Source organism: Carassius carassius, chromosome 26 (assembly GCF_963082965.1).
Source record: "Carassius carassius chromosome 26, fCarCar2.1, whole genome shotgun sequence".
In the NCBI taxonomy this organism is placed as follows: Eukaryota; Metazoa; Chordata; class Actinopteri; order Cypriniformes; family Cyprinidae; genus Carassius; species Carassius carassius.
This window is the reverse complement of record NC_081780.1, coordinates 21,771,124-21,792,846: the sequence shown is the minus strand read 5'-3', so window position 1 is coordinate 21,792,846 and position 21,723 is coordinate 21,771,124. Positions and strand designations below refer to the sequence as shown.

The 21,723-nt window shown below is 37.6% G+C and overlaps 1 long non-coding RNA gene across 2 annotated transcripts; it reads right to left on the bottom strand.

Moving 5' to 3' along the window:
• Positions 1-1,556: 1,556 nt before the first annotated feature.
• On the bottom strand, positions 1,557-6,791 carry LOC132106321 (uncharacterized). 2 transcript variants are annotated; one of them, XR_009424116.1, is made up of 3 exons: positions 6,727-6,791; positions 4,377-4,647; positions 1,557-2,167 (listed from the first exon to the last, which is right to left on the bottom strand). It is a non-coding gene; the product is annotated as an uncharacterized LOC132106321 (long non-coding RNA). The 2 variants fall into 2 exon arrangements; XR_009424115.1 differs by lacking the exon at positions 6,727-6,791 and adding an exon at positions 4,760-4,908.
• Between the last annotated feature and the right edge of the window lie 14,932 nt (positions 6,792-21,723).

The following is a 21,723-nucleotide window of genomic DNA, read 5'->3' as shown; positions in this document are numbered from 1 at the left end:
CAACATGACATTTACTAAATGTATGGGTTCACTTTATATAAACATTAATAGACAGTAATTACAAGCAATTCTCCATTATATGTAAAAATACACGTTTATTTTATGTAAACAATATTTGATAGCAATTACAAGCAACTGTCCAATATTTGTACATACTTTTTCCATTACGGCATGGGGTTTACTTTATATAACCACTGTTTGACAGTAATAATAAGCAACTCTGATTTATAGACACCTTCGTTATAAGTGCATGAGACTAACCTTATATGAACATAATTTGTAATAACAAGCAACTCCAATATATCTACAGACTTTTCTTATTAGTGCATGGATTCACTTAATATAAACATTATTTGACAGCAATTACAAGCAACATTCCAGTTTATGTCCACACATTCCATATTAGTATATGGTGTTTTGAATGTACAAAAACTGAAAGGTCTATGTTAAGTGAGGTGAAGTGAAGTGACATTATCAGCCAAGTATGGTGACCCATACTCAGAATTTGTGCTCTGCATTTAACCCATCCGAAGTGCACACACACAGAGCAGTGAACACACACACACACACACACTGTGAGCACACACCCGGAGCAGTGGGCAGCCATTTATGCTGCGGCGCCCAGGGAGCAGTTGGGGGTTCGGTGCCTTCCTCAAGGGCACCTAAGTCGTGGTATTGAAGGTGGAGAGAGAACTGTACATGCACTCCCCCCACCCACAATTCCTGCCGGCCCGGGACTCGAACTCACAACCTTTCGATTGGGAGTCCGACTCTCTAACCATTAGGCCACGACTTCCCGTTAAGTGCATTTGAATCAACAACTTTTTCACTAAATACATACATACATTTTTCTGACATTTTACAGCAATGTCCCATCCATTCAGTGCAGATCCCCATTTGAGATGTATATTTCCCCTCGAAAGAAAAATGTTAAGTCATGTGAGTGGTTCCTTTCAGAGTGAACACGGTGAATCTGACTGCAGTAGATGTGAAAGATATGAATAAAAGTGATGGTAATTCAGACAGCGCTGAACCTGCAAATACAGGTATGTGCGCTGGCTGAATTAACATCACTTCAAGGATGTTAAGAGGCTAAAAGCGTTACAGTATGCCATAATTCCAGCCAATCAGAGATGAGGCTGCTAAATTCTGATTAGCTGGCTTGACAATCAATCACAAGACTCCCTGCATCACCGACCGTGGAAGAGGAAAAATACATGGTTGAAGATGTTTGTTTAATTTGTTCAAAGGGATTCACCCAAAAATGAAAATTCTGTCAGTAATTATTCACACTCATGTTGTTCCAACCCCGTAAGACCTTCGTTCATCTTCGGAACACAAATTAAGATATTTTTTATTAAATCTGAGAGCTGGATCACTCCTCCATAGACTTCTATAGACGTTATAACTTGCTGGCCCAGAAAATGTATTAAAGCCATCGTTAATATAGTCCAAGTGACTACAGTGGCTCAATCTTAAGTTTATAAAGCGACGAGAAAACTGTTCCAGCCAATAAGCGACAAGAAAGATTTGGGGGTGGGGTGGGGTTTGGGGGATTAGTGCGCGGATGAGGAGGAGGGAGGGTCTAGTTAGCCTCGGTTTTGTTTGACAACAATTCGAACGTCAACAAGAAGTTACGACTCCCGGCATCGCTTAGAGCACCTTTAAATATCTGTCTTTACATTCTGAGTAATGCTGAAAGGTTTTAACTTAAATCAAGAGACAGCTGTATGTGGGTCGCAGGTGTGTGTGTCGCATTGAACATTACGTTGCGGCAGTTGTGTGTGGCCTTGCTATCACGACTATCTGTATTGAGGGGTACTATCTCTGGGTATGATCTGCAATGGAAAATGGAGCACGGCCAAAGCTGGTACTGGTAATGGAAAAACGCCATAAAAGTCACCCAGTAAATCATTGTTTAAAGTACTGTTCATGCTCAACATCTAGAAAATGCACCTAGGCTTAAAACACGGTCAAGTCCTTCAGTCAAAAACAATAGAAGCTAAGTTCTTTCCAGTAACAAACAAACAAGTTCATATATAATCAGTATTAATATACCTTATATACATATGTGAATGTTCATTTGGCAGATTGATATTCACCCACGTCCTTTCAGAATTCCAACGATGGCTATGATCCTCTGTAGTGGTTTTCACCAGGCCTTGACCTGAAAAATAGATCAGATCTATCATGCTTGTAAAAATTCCTACACATCAATCACATTGTATTGTTTTCAATTTACACACAATGGCAACTTTGCCTCCTACCCTCACAGCATCGCCAGAGCAGAGCCATTAGGTTGCCGCTTAACAATAATTGCAGTTTGGAGCTTGAATGAAAATTGAGCATGAACAAACTTTGCCTCTATTAATTCTTCTAATGCAGGAACATTAAGGGTGTTAAATGTATTAAAAGTGTTCAAGGTGCTCTGTAAATGTGATCGACAAAATCTTAAAACCACTTGTAAAACGGACTGCTATCAAGTGTGATTTTGGCACAAACCTTTGGCAAAAGACTGAGTTTAATTATTCTGACTCGCAGTACAATTATTGAATTTAGAGATGGGTCATGATTTTCGAATTTTCATTCATTGTCAAATGGAATAGTTTGTTATTTTTGCCGAGTTTATAAAGTAGGGCTGTGCAATTAATCGAAATCGTAATAAAATCACGATTTGAGCGTGCGCAATTTCTAAATAGCTTTATAGCATGATTTTCCGCGGTCCCGACCTCCTGCAGTATGCTATCCAATCCATTCAGAATGCAGCGCACCTAAGTGGAGTGCGAGAACAGAACAGACTGGGCATAAGCCTAACGCCAGGTTCACACACTCTGTCTGTGATGCGTATTTTTACCGAGCCCATGTTAATGGATCAGAACGTTCACACTGCACGCGGTAAAAGATGCGAAGATGTGAACGGAAGAGGTTAGATATGGAAAGGTGCGAAAATAATTAATATCTAGCATATGAGCATAGAGAGAGTTGTGAGTGCACAGGATACAGTTTGAGCGAGAGGAGACACGTTTTAAGTGCGCGCACTCTCTCCGGGCGAAAGCACCGTGTATCGGAGCACTCGCGTCTGGTTTTGTGACAGAGCAAAAGAAATCTCCGTGCGAGCGGAGAGATTCGCGCTGGAGCATTATTTTAATGTGCTTTCGCTTACAATAATGCACTCTCGCTGCTGCTTCTGCACCACATACACATACTGTATACGCACTGCAAACCGAGTGCGTGTGAACCTGTATAATGTATAACAAATCTATTTCAACACCTGAAGCACCGCTACAATGAGCTCTATGATCAATGCATGGCAAAAAAACAAACCAAAAAAACCCCTGGACACAGGTTTTATTTTATTTTATTTTTTGCCATATGTCTAGACATTTTGTTTGACATCTTTACTTAGTGATTATTTTGACTTATTTTGTCTGTTCTAGAGGCATGTTACAACTTTTTGATAAATCTCTCATTGGTTTTCTTTTGGAAATATGTTTCAAATTTATACTGAATGCATTTATGACTGTAAAGCATGTCTGTGTGTGTCAAAATCGTGATTAAAATCAAAATCGCAAAATTGATCAAAAAATCGTGATAGGTTTTTTTTGTCCATATCGCACAGCCCTATTATAAAGTAAAATAAAAAGTAGAAAAGGTAAATAATCTTCACATGTATTAAACTGGAACCAACAAATGTTTTATATGAGGAATTACTATTATCAAAATAGTTAATCCCTCCAATAATAAAATAAGAGTTTTATCATTTTTTTGAGAGAGATGCAAATGGTTTTGTCATTATGCTAAGCTATGCTAAAAGTGGGACCCCCAGACCCGGAGATTGGCTGGATGGATTCCAAAATGATAATACTCAACAGTTTAACTCTGGGGGAGTTGTAAAATGAGCCTATTTCCAAGAAAAGTGGAGTATCCCTTTAAGTATTGATGTAAATTGACCTATGGCTAAGCCACGGCCCAAAATGCGATGAGCCAATCACAGTGCGCAGCTAACCCAATACAATACAACCCAAACATTCTCTGCTTCCACGTCCATTGAAATGCATTGCAGTTAGTCAGTTTTCACTCGTTTTTATGTTTTTTTTCTTGTCATTTTAAGTTAAAATGGTCAAACGGTGTGCATGGGGGTACATGCAACTCACTAAAAAACACTAAAGTATCCCGAGAGGCTGGGTGATGGTGTGTATTTTTTACCCTTTCCCAAGCCATATAACCGAGATAAGTCTGCTCTGGATAAAGTTATGAGGTAACGTAGACCACAGCACCAACTAAATGTTTTATCATCCCATGAAAACTGAAAATGTATATTATCAGACTTATTACATAACAGCAATAAACCAGCTGGATTTCCATACAATCCTCACCTTGTGTTCATTGAGACCCATGTCCTCTGTGGGTTTCAGCTCCTCTGCAATCATCAGTCTCGCCTGCGAACTCCTTTGCCGCTTTCCTCTTAGCTTCCAGGGTACCAGCCTAACATGTTCTCAGCCATCTGGGTCACCAGCAAAGGAGAGTTTAACCTCACCCGGGCTATTCAGACTGTAGAGCAGGTTCAGAGGCTGGCTGAGGGAGAGCTGTCTGGTCTGTTGGTTCAGCCTTCACCACCTGGTCCTTGGCCTCTTGATCCTTGTCAAACTGAACACAGAATATGAACCATAACATGGGTGAGAAAGATGTGGTAAACCCCTTATAACGTCATATGGACAAATGTACAAACATTAAAATGCAACACATAATGTTAACTTACCTGTCCAAGTGGGTTTCTCTTCCAGAAAATGGCCCTAACGTTACTGTTCAGCTTGCTATCCAACAAAGCATTTGATTTGTTAGATAATGAATGTCTTTGCTTGAGCATTCTGTAGTATCTAAATATAAAATTCAGCGTAGTGCTGGGCGGTAAACCGGTTCATACCGAAAACCAGTGTATATTTTCGTTATGATATTAATGTTTAATATACCGCGATACTAATGTATTTAATTACACAACGTTCGGAATGAATGTTACGCTGCGTCACACGACACTGTTTCAGACAGACCCTTTACCCATCATTTACACTGCACACACCAGCGGCGCATTACGGCAGCGACACGGCTACCGGAGCTGGGGTGCATTTCCCGTACAACTATTTAGCTCGCTGCTTAACTACCATAGTACGATGCATCTTTGGAGAAATCAACTAGCTAGTCACGACTATTTCCCGAAACCGTATGTCGCAAAGTATCAACCACTTTAGTTTATGACGTCTCGCACGTGGTGGACTAATAACTTATTTTAATTAATCTTTCTGAAATCGAATTAATGCTAGATTTTGTTATAAGTTACAGACATGGCATCTGAAGACCACTTCTAATTTTTATCAGTTATTTTGCTTATTACCAGACTCAATATTTGTCTTGTTCTTACATAGTAGAGCACTTTCGCACATGCGCAGTCTTCAAAAACGGTGCTTTAAATCTCTTGACAAACTAAAAGACGTAAATTACATTTGTATGTATCCTAAATAAATAACACGGGTTGTACTGAATGTCGGCTTGCTTATTTTGCTAAAGATAAGGATTTATTCAGTCTACATCTCATGTAAACTAGAAACTATGCTTGTAACCACAGCTCGAGAGCTGTCCAGTCTTTGTGCTAAGCTAGGCTAGCGGTGGGTGCGTCAAATAACACTTACAGAACGCACAGAAATGAAAAAGGTATGTATGGACTTATCTAACTCTGGGGGATACTGTGAATAAGCTAAAGTCCCAAAAAGTCGGAGTGTTCCTTTAATGCGAAATTAATTTTAGGCTGGCTAGCATAATTAGCGCAGCTTCAATAAACAGACCTTTACAAAGTCAAACAAATTAAAGTCTCAAAATCTCCTATATTTCGCAGTAGATTAATAATAACGGGTAAAAGATTTATACATTTTGTTTCTATTATTCTATTTTCCACAATGTCAAAGCAACGCAGCTTTACCCAAAATACAAGCTATGGCATGCACTTCTGTCCATACAAGCTCCGCTGTTCTGCGCTCTAGTCAGAGATGACTCCAGGAACACTTTAGTAGGCCAAGAAGAAGCAAATATATGTATTAAGTATAACAAGGTTAGGTTCCTCTAACTGTCCATCCTATTAAAAATGGCCAAAATAGTATTGTATTTTGCCAGATTTAATAGCGTAAACATATTCAAGTGCGAATGAGAACCGTTTCGAGGGGTATGCCAGGTGTGCAAAGAAAAAAAACGAATATTCGAATGTCAAATTTTCAAATCGAATAACAACGCACTGAACGATTATTTGAATATTCTAGTCCAGCCCTATCTACAATATTCACTAATGACAGTACAGTAGACCATCCTAAGTCAATTTACTGCAGTAATTCCTCTCTCAACCAGTAGAAAATGAATTGAACACCTGACTACGCATGAAAAAAAAGTCATAAACCGGAAAACCGGCATAATTTTGAAAAAAACCTTGATATAATAATAATAAACTTTATTTTCTATGCCTCCTTTAAAAGTTACATCTCAAAGCGCTTTACCAAGGCATACAGAAAGAGAGAAAAAAAAATACATTGAGATTGACAATAAGAAAAACATATTACATGCTAACCGGAAAAAATACGTTTTAAGAGAACATTTAAAAATACTAAGGGATTCAGCTTGTCTAATATAAATTTTTGGTCAAACCGCCCAGCACTAATTCAGCAACTTACTTGTCAAAACACTCACCCAGAAGTTGTTGAAGTAAGTTAACTTGTCCAATCTGTCAAAACCTATGGATAAGGAGGACATGAAATTTCATGTTAAATCGTTATTTTCACTCACGATGAGTCTGGTTCACTATAAAGGAGAACAAACTTAGTCAGCTGAGAAAGTTAAAATCCAGGCATGTGTATAACTAGGAGGTAAAGTTACATTACACGCAGGTTACAGGTAAAGTATTTACATTACCAGTAATTTAACGTTACTTTAACGGTAGGAGCAACATACCGTTATAATGTTTCCTAGATTAATAGTATTCGTATCAAGCTAACGTTAATGTTAACTGACTGAATGTGCTACTGCTAACGCTAAGTTAAAAACGAGCTGCCACTGAGACAAGTCTAGAAAGTTACTCAGACTTTACTCAGGGGGAAGTCGTGGCCTAATGGTTAGAGAGTCGGACTCCCAATCGAAAGGTTGTGGGTTTGAGTCCCGGGCCGGCAGGAATTGTGGGTGGGGGGAGTGCATGTACAGTTCTCTCTCCACACTCAATACCACGACTTAGGTGTCCTTGAGCAAGGCATTGAACCCCCAACTGCTCCCCGGGCGCCGCAGCATAAATGGCTGCCCACTGCTCCGGGTGTGTGCTCACAGTGTGTGTGTGTGTGTGTGTTCACTGCTCTGTGTGTGTGCATTTCGGATGGGTTAAATGCAGAGCACAAATTCTGAGTATGGGTCACAATACTTGGCTGAATGTCACTTCAATCTGTCTTCCCAATCTGTCTATTAGTAACAGTATGAAAATCATACTTAATACTATCCTAGTGTCGGTTTTCAAACAGTACGTGGGTAAAATTGACTTACGTTGGTGAATCATGGGTCTTTCTGTTGGGTGTTCTCCCCCGATAAAAATCTTATTCCAATGCTTGATCTAAAAAAAAAAAAGAAGAGTAAACAAATATCTTTACAATATCGTTATCAGTGTTTGAAGATGTTATGTAAACATACTTCTAAAGAATAAATGACGGTTTTATCACTTTACTCATTCCCACGCTTTTTTACCTCTCATGCGTTTGAGTTTTAAACTAACGTTAGCTGACAACATAAACACATAACGTTAACTTACCAACAACAAAACACAGCAATGTCAGATGGTACTAACACATGAAATACGTACTAATATCGCTACGCTAATAGTGAAGCAGTTCAAAAACACACACAGAGATAACTTATTTATCTTATGAGGTTGCAGTAACGTTAAGATGACAGTTAAGTTACCCGTGTCCCTAAACGTTAACGTTAGACTGTTAAGGACTGAAAAATGTTTTCTTACCTGATATCGCCAGTATTTACAGACCACGTACAACCCCTTCCTCTGTTCACATTCCAGCTTTTGTTCTTCATTGACATATCAACTAAAATTCGCTCAAAATGTAAGAATTCAACAGGCAGATATAAAATAATCCAGGTCTGACCGAGTAATCAACGCAAAGCAGCTGCTCCGACCGAGAGTAACGGACATATTTTCAAATTTAAAATAGGCGCGCAGAGCCGCGCACATTCTCATTGGACGATTTCCTGGAAAACATTATTATTTATTTAATTGGTCAAATGACATGACAGTGTATGAATAAAAATGTAATAATGCAATGTAAACTGTTAGGCAAGCAGACAAAATTGTAAATTCACACAAAATCACATAAGGCAAAAGGTTTCTGCTGCACTGCTCTCTTGAGGGTGAAACTATTATTGTTAATAATGATAATAATTATATTTCAACATACACATTGAAGAGCTGTTATGATCCAAAACTCATTAAATGCTAATTAATTATCATTATAATACGTTAAAAGGCAGAAACACTTCTAAATCAACGTTGATTTTTTTTACAAGATCTGTATGTTGAAACAACGTAATGTTTTCAATCAACGTTGATTTAGAAGTGTTTTTGTTAACCTTTTTCAACCATGTAGTATTAAACGTTATTTCAACGTTGAAACAACAACTGACATTATTTCAATCACATTTCAACGTTGAAGGTAGGTCATGTGCCGGATGGGTAAATATATTAAATTACCTTTAGTGATATCTAAAGCACAGAGACTAGAAAAACAATTACAATGTTTGTTTACACGGTTGTGTAATGTTTCAACCATTTTAATGTCTACAATTCCTTCACCCCTAGTTTAACAAAGCTCAAGTTTATGCTACAAGAGCCTTAGTTGAACTGTTGAGCCCCAGAATAAATTCCTAGTCTTTCACACATTGCTCACCTATTGTAAATTAAAAATATATAGCACCCCATTTTAAAGCTTTATTCATAGTGTGGCTGTTTGTTCCCATCAACCGAGGCCTAATGATTTCACTGCAGTGAGGGCCTTGAATTTTGTTGAATATAGATTGATTTTGTGTCTTAATGCTTCAACGTTTTTAAAGTGGTCATATATGGTCAATATATACGATAACAGAAAAACACTGTCAGGGCAGCATTTCAAACAGACAAAAAGGACAATGTCCTTAAAAGCCAAGCCAAAAGAGGACATATCAGCACACAAGATTCAAGAGTCCTTTCACACCAACAGGCAGACAGGCATTAGGAGGTTAGTGTCCAGCATTCTTGAGCCTGGTTGTCTTGCGGAAAAACTGTCCCAAAGCATGATGATCAGAGACTTGAGGCTGCAGCACCACTTGCCAGACAGCAGCAGCTCAAACAGTCCACGGGTGGGGGCTGAAAATGTTGCCACTCAATTTTTTCTCTGCCACTTATGACATTTTTACAGAACACTTCAGAATTGTAAACATTGAGTCAGTGCCTGACAGTAGAAACACTGGATATATGATGCATAAACAATCACTGACTATTGTTGATTTAAGAATTTTATATTAGACTTAAGCTGTGCAATAACTGTATATTAAGTCACACTGTGCAACAATACCTCCTGCTGTATTCATCCATCTTTCAAGGCAAAATTTTAGATCTGTGTCTATAGTATAACACACAGTAATTATTATGTTCAATTTTTATTTACAGCATATCTGCATGAAAGGTAGCCTACATAGCTGTTTTTTTATTTTTATTTTATGTATATATTTTTTATCTATCACTCTTGTATCTGCACTTGTTGAATCTTAAGCTGATGTGGCCAGCAAAGTTTATCTTTGCTTCTGAAAAATAATATTTCTTAATTGTATATTTCTGCATTGGTGGCAGGGGACTTGGAAGTTTTAAATTTACCCTGTATTTGATAGGTGTGAGGTGCTAATTTCATTCCTGTCTGCATGCCATGTAACTGACATCAGAAGTCATAGTTGATAAGACACTACAGACACCAGCAAAGTAGGTACTGGAAAAAGAGCCCCATGCCAGCATCTGTAATAGACTTTGGGGCTCATTGGCCCATGACTCCGTTAAAGTGGGATGAAGATCGCAAGATGGCCATTAATGACTGAAGTCAAAGACTTCTAACATGTCAGGGTAGTGCAAGCTTGTTTTACTCCATTCGGGCTGTCTGGCTCTCTGGCTGTCTCTGTTCTAAATGCCCTCTAAAGGCCTATGCATGATGTGAACTGGCTGCATTGTACTTTTGCCAAATCATTCCTCTGACCAAAACATGATGATCATATAGTGGGATGTTGTACAATCATAAAAAGTCTTTGGGCAAAAAAAAAAAAATCTATTCATTTATTGACAGGTAGGGTAAATTAAAATGCACTTGACATCATTGATGGTGATTATTGCTGTAATGATCAGCTAGAGTTCATAATGGATCCAAATATATCTTTAACACTTAGGAAACTGTGCTAAAGGGAGTTTCTTATTTTGAAAATAACTCAATGATTGCAATTAAAAACACCCAGTTCAACCAATACATGTGCTCATTTCGTCCAGTTCAATCGAAGTTATCATGTGCTCATTTGTTGATGTGTTGTTGTTTTTTTCCACTTTTATCAGTAGTGATCTGCGTGCTTCTTTTTTTTTTTTTTTTATTGCCGCGGTCGAAAATGGAAGTGTCCGCAGCCAGCCACCGCGCGCCATTTCAGCAGCATGGAGCAAAGCGCCACATCGTTTCCCGTGTCCCGTTAAAAGTGGTGAGAATATGATATTAACAAATATTAGCGTATGACAAATTGTGTGCAGCTTACCAAGAGCTATTTAAAATGTCAGTAATGAAACACCGTGTCTAAAATTAGCTAGCTACATTGTTTGCTCCTCAAGCTAACTTTTGCTAGTTAATTGAGGTAACGTTTAAGTTAACAGCCAACGTAGGTCAGAATCAGCTTTATTTGCCAGGTATGTGTAACGTTAAACATAGTAGGAATTTGACTCAGTACATTGTGCTTATTCATTACGTTACAGCAGGCCCGGACTGGCCATCGGGGGCACCGGGAGAATTCGTTAATTTGTTAATTTGGCCTGCTGCCAGCCAACGTTTTTTTTTATATATACTACTACCTTTACCAGTGATCATTTTCGATCATAAAAAAAACGATTATAAAATAAAATCATGAATCTGTTAGTCTTGACTGGCAAGGCTACAATTCAACTTTACGCCTCAACTAAACACTTAAATAGAAAATGCGAGCATCATCCGATGATGGAGAGAAAACAGCCAGGTGGAGCAGAGAGGGAAAGGACAACGAAAAATAAAGCATTTATAGAACAAGTATCAAAATGATGCAAAATGAATGTCCTGTTCAGGGCTTCAAGTACAGGTCAGTTTCATCTGTAAATACTGTACTTTTTTCTTCGTTAACTTAGTATTGAAATGCTAGCAAATGTAAGCGGTATAGCGCCCCTATTACTATCGTCACTCAAAATACTTTATGCTAAAGGAGATTAATATTATTTAGTGTAAAGTTACATAAGTAATTTAGCAGACAAATATTAACATTTATGTACTGGGAGCAGGGAGACAGGAGTGATAGTGCAGACGTCAACAAAAAATAATGCAATAACATTTTATTCAACAATTTAGAAAATTATGTCTGCCCATTTGTGAGGTTTAAAACTTTTTTCCTTTTATTTTTGTTTATTTATTTATTTATTTTTCAAATGAAGGTGGAGAAAGTCAACCTAGCACTACAGTAGCTGTGGTGCAATAATCACACATTCAGCAAGGGAGTGAGATGACATGTAGAATCAAAATAAGATTAGGCCTATTTTTATTAATTTTTTTTGGGACATAAATGTTGGATATTTAAGTAATTTTAAGATAAAAAACAACATTTTTTCATAAATATAATACTTTGATTTTTTTTTACTAAAATAAATGTAGATTCTGGGCAAACAAATAAAAATAAGGTGGTTGTTTTACACCAAGGTGGAGAGAGTTCTGTTTGTAACATGAGGCCAGAACAAGTGACAGGTGAAGAAGTGACAGGTACAAGAAAAATATGCACACTTTATACTTACATAAAGTGGAAGTGAGGATACCGTTCAAGAAAAAGCCTTTAATTATTTTACACGGCCCCAGCCTAAGAATTTAGACCAATAAATGTAATTTAGAAAAAAATAGGGTTGTCCGGGTTTCAAAATTTTATTTGTGTGCATAGGATGGCCTGGATGGGTGTAGGATTTCCCGGCCTGAAATTGTGTCCCAGTCGGGGCCTGTGTTACAGTAATACAAGTAATACAATGTAACATTAACTGTTGAAGTTAACATTGACTAAAAGTTTCAGAGAGACTGCAACTAACTTAAGTTACTGCCAAATGCGTCAGTACAGAAACTGGTACTACATTAACGTTAGAGTTATACACATGAAGCAAATAGTCAGTACCCTCATTGTTTTGCTGGTTGCAAACAATGAAATGAAAGTTGGATATTGAGGACAAATCATACTTTAATCAAGGTTGATTATAGTAGGCTCATTCTTACATTAACTGAACTGTTAAACATTCGAATTACAAATAAAATGTAATATAATGTGGTAACCTCCTACTGTCATGCTTTCCATCTATCAGACTATGCTATTTGGATCATTATCTCTAGGCCGACACTCAATTAACAACATCTCAACACAATCTCCGCAACGGCGATAGATCGAAGAGGTTGTCCGAGTGAAGACTGCGTGAGCCACAAGAGAACACCTGTATCCATGACACTGATAGCAGCTGCAACGAGCACTCAGCTTGATTTAAAAAACAACAGATTTAAGCGCTAGATCTCTTATTTAATAGTGAACTAAATGAATGCTCTGCTAGTTAACTGGAGATGTTTTATTTATTTGTATTAGGTACATCCGTTCTAGTACATTAGACATTAGTATATTTTTTACTAACTGTATATTTACGTATATTGCGTCATTGTACCCAGCACTTCCGAAAATGCACTTCCGATTGCGTCTCTGTCCCCAGCACATTTCAAACCAAACTGACCCCCATGATCTCAACACTAAATTAAAGGCCTGTCTCATATAGACGCCTGTCTCAAATACAAGCCGATGCAGCTTGGCGATTTGGGAAAATAAAAGCCAGGGCTATTATTTGAAGTTTTACGGTATGTGTTGTTGCCCTGCTTTCAACTTATTTTTTCTTTTTTCTCAACAGTTGTGTGGATTGTGATTCAGCTTCACTGGTTTTACCTGCAGATTTAGAACAGGTTTGTTGAAATACACCTGCAAAACCTATAGCCTTTGTTTAATATTCAAATTAGGGGTGTGACAAGACACATAGATCTCTAGATGAGACTAAATATTGATTTCCACCCAAAGTAATGTAATGTACCTCTAATGCAGTTTAGATGTGTCACATTGAAAACTACCATTCTGCAATATGGCCGGTCCTTTCGTATGTCGATCCTGTGGCCTCTCTTTGAAAACTGTCAAAGGTTATGTTGATCATCAATTACTACACAGACATGAAGCAAATAATCAGTACCCTTGTTGTTTTGCTGGGTGCAAATGTCAGTTTCTAAAGTTCAGTGCTTTTAAAGCACATATTTACCGTCAGTTAACAGTTAAAAGATAATAACAGTTAACAACAAGCTGTCTCCTCATGAGGCTCTCCAACGGCTGTGAAAACGGAGTTGCAGGTGACAAAACTAATCATGCGTTTATTATCCTAAATCTGGTTAGTTTTGTGTGTGCTGCAAATTATCTTTTTTAGCCCACTTTAGGGAAAATCAATAAAACGGGTATTTTATTTAATTTTTATTCAGAAAGGCTTTAAGCCTATACTACTCTGAGGTAATATTTATTTTACACAATAGTATGTCTAATCATTTAAATGAGTTTCATCCTTCTGCCATGTGAGTCGCCGTTTTTCTTTTTTTCTCTTTATGTGCGTACGCATGGTTCAGAGTTTACTTACAGGACCGCACATTCTCCCATCAAGTTTTTTTTTTTATAGAGGTTTTGATGGCGTAGTGGATAAGACACAAGCCTTTGGTGTGAGAGAGCCGGGTTTAAATCCACTGTGAGACACCAATGTGTCCCTGAGCAAGACACTTGACCCCTAGTTGCTCCAGAGGCGTGCAACCTCTGACATATATAGCAATTGTAAGTCGGTTTGGATAAAAGCGTCAGCTAAATGAATAATGTTTTGTAGATCACAAACTTTGCTTGGGAAGTGGCTTACACACGTTTCCAGCACTGTTTTGTACATACGTATTTGTTTATAAATGAGACCCATGGAGTTTCCAACTGAATTATAATGAATAAATTAAAGAATCTATCATTGAGGTGAAAATCACATCTATAGAAGTTAGTTCCTCAAACTAAGACACAAAGAGGAGGGAAGCTATCATGACTCCGCAGTAATGATATTGCTTGAGAAAAGTTCATCTACAGGGTAAACAGATCTGAAAGCAGCACACAATGGCTGAGAGCTGCATTATATTCCATTATTGTTAGGCTATAGATTTTGAATTGTCATCTGCCACCTGAAATTTGTTTATCTCTTCACATAAAAAAACATCAGAATGCAGGAAATAAAGTGTTAAATATTTTCAAATTTTTAATATAATTCCACCTTCAAGATTTCTAAAGATTTTTTAAATCTCGTCTTGGGCCCTGTCCACACGGACACGGGTATTTTTATAACCGTGACTTTTTTTACGCGGTTCGGCCTTTCGTCCACACGAAAACGCAGTTTCAGGGCACCGAAACCGAACATTTTTGAAAACTACGCCAGGGTGAGCATTTTCAGAAACGCCGGTTGCAGTGTTGTCGTGTGGACAGTATAACCAGGGTTTTTGCCTTGCGACGTCAGAGTGTGCGCCGTTATCTGCTGTGTTTGACGTCAGATTGTGCGCTGCTGACTGCTTCTGATTGGCCAAGGTGACTTTACAATTTGGGTTATATCGCCGCCTGCTGGTGTGGCATGCTCTTGACAGCGCTCGATAGCATGTTTTGGCGTTTTCATGTGGACGGGATTTTTTTTTTAAACGCAGGAGGAAAAACTCCGGTTATAAAAATACCCGTGTCCTTGTGGACTTGGCCTTGATCTCGTGAACACAATCTCAAATATCATCTCGTCACTCGTGGGTTAAGTGTCTTGTCACACCCCTAGTAAATGAGCATTTTAACTTGTGAGAGTCCGGTTCTGATGGCCTATTTACAGATAAAGCACACCACTTCAAGATACTGTTGCTATGCCCCATCATCTAGAGGGACATACATTAAGTGCAGCTAGGCGTCCACCAATTCCAGTTTGAGAATGAATTGTGAAAATGTACACCATTTGACAACGATGTCAAGCCTTATATTTTTCACTCCTTTACAGATGCATGTTCAAGATCAATCCGGACAAGGGCTCAAAAGTACAGAAACAAGCCAAGAAGAAGTGTCTTGCAGTCAATCCCAAGGTCCTGTCACTCATCTCAAAGATTTCAGAGCATGACTGGATGGAGTGAATGGTGAGTTAATAATTTTCATGTTAATTCACTGATTACTTTTATTTTATTTATTTCATGTCCCCAAATCACAAATTCAATAAGGAGTGGGATGAAGGCCTTTTTACCTGGCATTTGCCATTTATACATATATTTATAAATATATGTGTGTGTGTGTATACATATGTATATGTACACTATATTGGTAAAAGTTTTAGGACACCCCTCTGAATCATTGAATTCAGGTGTTCCAATCACTTCCATGGCCACATGTGTATAAAATCAAGAAGATAGGCATGCAGACTGCTTCTACAAACATTTGTGACAGAATGGGTCGCTCTCAGGAGCTCATGGAATTCAAGAGTGGTACCGTGATATAGGAGTGGGCGATGTTACGATATTTGATCGTGAACGATTAAAATGATGATCTTCCTTTTCAGAGAGATCGTTACTATCGTGCTAGTGCACAATCTATCGGTTTAAGTTCTATGGCTCATACAGTCAGTTGACAACTGCTCTGTCAACATCGCAAGTCAGCTGCCTTGCCTGCGCTCTCCGCTGTCTACAAAGGACAAACTGCAACTGTTGGGCATCATAAAATTGACATTAAATTTCCCCGTGTCCCCTGGCTACTCTGCCTCAACTCCCTAACGCACAGCAGCGCTATTAGCTACTGTAAACGACTATCAATATTTGCAACACGTCCCTCCCTGTCTTTGTTTTTAAATATGCAGAAGCAAAGCACATTCTTTCATGGGAAAATGAATCAAAACATTTAGATACAAATGTTATAAGAACAAAATGAATCAGTTCTTTGTTGATTAAATGAATCATTAGGCTACATTGGTTTAAAAGAGAAAGTTAACCCTACTTTATTAATCCATTACAATCACTTGCAAAATAGTCGTGATGAATTGTGATAAGGTCGTGAATCGTGATCCTGCCTGAAAGAAATCGTGATATATTTTTTCCTTGTCTCCCACCCCTACCGTGATAGGTTGCCACCTGTGCAATAAGTCCATTCGTAAAATGAACTTAAAATCACAGAGCGGGGTCAGAGAATGTTGAGGCGCACAGTGCGCAGAAGTCGCCAACTTTCTGCAGTATAGCTACAGACCTTCAAACGTCGTGTGGCCTTTGGATTTGCTGAAAAAAAGTGCATAGAGAGCTTCATGCTATGGGTTTCCATGGCCGAGCAGCTGCATCCAAGCCAAAATATATATATATGTGTGTGTGTGTATAATATATATATATATATAATATATATATATAGGGCTGAAACGATTCCTCGAGTAACTCGATTACAAAAAATGATCGAGGCAAATTCCTCTGCCTCGAAGCCTCTTTTAATTTATTTTAAATCTCACGTCAGGTTCTTTTGCAATGATTTTTTTTAATGTGACAATGCGTTTACGTCACCCACAAAGCGGAAGGAGACACAAGCGTCAAGCGCTGCGTCCGAGATCTCATACTGCAAGGAGTCAGCAGTGTTTTGATTTGAGGGTGCGGAAAACGTAAAGAGAACGTCGTGGCGTGTGTCCATTGCAAGATAGGGCTGGCATACCACAACTAGGGGCCTATGATTTCCGCGATGCAGAAAACGCTGAGGGAATCGTGGAATCCTGTCATAAAAACGGAATTTACAGTTTAATGGAACGGAATTTGCTAAATTTTGAATGAATTAATCAAGAATAGGTCATTGCACTTACATCAAATCACGATATGGACTAATAGCTGTAAATATTAAGCCGGAACAGACTATTTAAATATGAATCCTACATGTTCTGTATGTCTCTGTTAATGAATGGAGCAGAAGCGCGTCTTCCTTTATCACAAACACTGAAGCGCGCGTGACGCTCGCGGCAATTTCAGCGTCTGCTGTCTCACTAAATAAGACGTGAACACATGAACAACATCTCCAGAACTGCTCTGACAGTCACTTCATGAGCATCTGACCGTTTGATTTGAGTAAAACTAGCGTCACATCACATACACAGAACTGTAAAGGTACATCAACCCGTCAAAATAAAAGTCCGGTTAAAGACTATTGTTCAGCAGAATGTACATAGCCTACTACTACTAAAAAAAAAAATCAATCATTATTTTTTAAAGGTTTAATCTCACAACATTTCTTCCATATTTTATTTTTAATAGTAAATCCCCTTTGTTTGCCAAAAAGTTAAGTTAATTTTCAATAATTAAAAGATAAATTAAATTAATATTTTATGTGTTTAATGATTAATGTACATCTCAGAAAATGCTTTATTTAAAACCCCAACTGAATGGCCCTTAAATGCACTTAATTCATCTGTCAACTTTATTGTCATTGTTCACAGTACAAGTACAGGTACAGAGAAACAATGGGTAATAATTAAATGTTTATTTTTGATGTATGCATTGCATTCTATGCATTTAAAAAATAAAAATATTTTTTTTCTAAAAAAAGAAAGTTAGCTGTTAATTTTAAGAGACCCAGGAGTCTTATTTTCTCTTGCATAATTAATATTACACTTTAATTTAAGCAAAAACAAATTTTATCCGATTACTCGATTAATCGATGGAATTTTTTGGTAGAATACTCAATTACTAAAATATTCGATAGCTACAGCCCTATATATATATATATATATATATATACACACACACACACACACACACATATGTATATATGTGTGACCACGATATTCAAATTTTCTGTGATATCTATATATCTGTGTGAGCATTTTGTGACCTTCATCAGATTAGCAAATGCTGTTATGCTACTTTTTATAACACTAGCTAAGCTTTACGTTTTACGCACATAATCGCACTTACTCTTAACAGTAGTTCTGTTTATAATGATGACTTTAGTTGTCAAGGTAACAAGCCATTGCTCAATTTGTCTTTTATTGATATTTTTTGCTAAGTTACTGTGTCCCTTATCTTTCTGTTTTTGTATATTATAGAGAATCCAGATACAGCAGGACTGGAGGAATTGTGATAAAAGCAAGAAAGTGTTCATGATTATCAATGTAAACATTTTGTTAATATGTTCATTTGTTAAAATGTTAATATTGCACACATTTGGTTTACTTTTGAGTTTTTTAAGCTGTGTGCTAACAAGTTTTAAAGGTTTTAATTCTTTACTATTGTTTTTTATCAAGAAGTAGGCTTATTTTGGAGGTTTGGTTTAAAAGTATCCAGGACTCTCACAGGACCTCTGTTTTGGGGAAAAATGTTTAAAAAAAAATTTGTCCACTCAGTTGTTGTAGTTCAGTATTTGTTATTATTCTTCATGTGAAAAAGGCACTTACTTTTATGAGAAATGTTTGCTGTGCCTATTAAAATAAATTCTCTAAAAAATCTGAATCTTTTTCTTTGTTTGAATGACATTTATGCATTCACACAATGGGAATATTGTTGTTGTTACAATAAACTGACATATTGCAGTTCTATTAGAATCATATTGGGCCAACTGAACAGGAAAACGCTGGTTTAGCCTTATACAGTGCTTCAACAAGTATAACTGGTTTTACCTGTCTCAGTGCCTTTTGTTAAGCCCTCTTCAAATAACAGCAAAATTACAAGCTAAATACAAGACTTAGTTCTAGAATTTTCATTCAGAGATAGTTTGACAGCAATTACAACACCAACACAGAACATATGAGACCAAATTGAAAAAGCTGAAATGAACCTATGAACCTATTTTACAAAATAGGTGTCATTGTAAATGGGCTGGTTTCATGCTATTATTAGAGAGCACATCCCCGCAGAGGAAACACAGCGGTTCAGTAGATGTGGACGTAAAACCAAAAACGACATACTGTTCATGAAATTGAAGGTACTTTGACTTATCAGCTTTCTTTCTTTTTTCCATTGGTTCACTTGAGCTGCCGCTAGCATTGCTGCTGTTTGGAGCGGCACGTTTTTTTAGCCATTGATCCATAGCTAGCTAGTGTTTCTGTTTTACTCAAAGCTAGACTCTCTCCCTGTTGCTATGGTTACACTACCGCCCGGCAGCGCGCGCGCGTCCACGGACAAGCGAGCTGAGAATCAGTTGGGGGGAAGGACAGGGTGACTTAACTGAATGGTTTCCATATTATAACATGATTATTATAATGTTTTGAGAATCATCCCACGTACCCCTAGGGGTACACGTACCCCCGGTTGGGAAACACTGCTCTAAAGCTCCAATCACTTTAGTTCTGCTCAAAATCATACACCAAGATTTGGGGCCGATTTATTTTTAATGATAATAAAAATAAATATAGCTGCAAGCAGCAATTACGGGGCCAGGCACTCCAACGGCAAATTTAGGAGGTAAGCATGGCATGGAGGACCACATCAAATGCAACAGTGAGCAGTTACAGCAGTTTTAGGATGATTGTAATTGAAATGGCTGAAAAAGCATACATACAACCACTAGTTAATAAGATCAAATGGCCTATCACTTTTGGCCAACAGGTGACGTTGTTATCAAATCAATTTGGTGTACTCTGTGTGACTTGTCAATGACACACACAAAGTTTGGTGTCAATATGCCAAAGCATTGCAGAGATACAGCCTCAAGCGTCATTTTGGCATTGTGCCTCAAATTCGTCGCTGTGGTATGCAAAAACGGTTTTGTCTATCGACACAAAATCCATAAGATTTTGTCAGCATAGTCTGAAGATCATTTGATTCAAATTTGGTGAAAATCGGACCTACGGTTGATGAGGAGTTTGAAAAAGAAGCTTTTCAACATAAATCAAAATGGCGGACCAGAAGTTCAGCTTAATCTGACATATTTAATATCTATGTTGTGGGCATAAGCCAGGGAATACTTTGAGACCAGTTTCATTACAATGGGCTAGTTGCACAAGATGGCGCCGGTGAGCTTCAGCGACGCGAGTGTGTGCATACTTATTTCCGGTCTTGCGACGCTCGCATTGACTGTAAGGAAAACTTACATACGAAACTTGGCTAGATGTATATAATTAATGATATTCAAATTTAACAGCCGATAGTGGTATATCAAAAACATAGGGAAACATCCTCCCTACATTTTGCGTACCTCTGTGTGGAAATTCATCAAGATACAACGCGGAGATTGCTTTATTCTTCTGTTGATTATGCGGATCAGCGTCAGGTCCACGGGGATTTCTTCTTTCAAACACAAACCACTCAAATATGCAATACTTTTCATTTTCGAAGAGCTGGGTTTGTTCTGACTGTTAAATAAGATCAATGTTTCTGACTGTCAAACAATACGCACAGAGATTTCTGATAAAGCATGTTTTATTAACTTTATTTGATAACATAATTTATAACTAACTGTACAATTAAACGTAATATAATTATGGTAGGTTTGCCTTAAATAAAAGATCGCTGTTTGCATTCATGTGTGTTTTTATCTGTTTATTTGTTTTGTGAAAGATCTGCAGCATAAATCATTATCTGTCTATGAGCAGCCATGTATATTGTTATTCTTTTGCATTAATTATCAGATTAAACAGGTATTAAAATTAGTCACATATTTTTTACTGTGTAAAATAATAAAATATGTTGTGAAAATAACGATGAAACAGACTGATGTATGTGTACAATTGAGAAATGGATACTTCTGAAGATAAATCGCAGCCCACATCTCACGAGGTAAATATTTCATAAAAAAAAAAAATAATGCAAACATTTTCGAGAAATAAGTAATTTGTACATTCACATATTTGGTAAGATAAAAATACATTATGTAGCTGTGTATACAAACCATGAGTTCAACTTTCATCTCGTGAACAGTAGGGAACATAGTGTATTTAATTCATTCACCAGACCCAAACATGCACAAGTTTCAAATCCACTGGCTCAGTTAACATTTATAGTATAGTAATAATAGCAGTGTATATCTTATTTGCATTTGAAGTGATATTATACATCCTGTAAACATATAGAAGGTAATATTTTGACTTCTCCGGTTCTCTGCACTGAAGTTTAGCACAACCGGAAATATCTACGCGCACACTCGCAAGAACGGAAATCCAAGATGGCGGAGATATGCAACTAGCCCATAGGCTAATGCATTAAAAGGTTATTAGCATTTTTATAAGTGTAACTATTCATGGTTAATGAATGGTTTATTACTCTTGACCAATAGGTGGCGCTGTTACCAAATTTATGTGGCATGGTCAGTGTGAGGTGTGGATGACACATACAAAGTTTGGTGCAAATATGTCAAAGC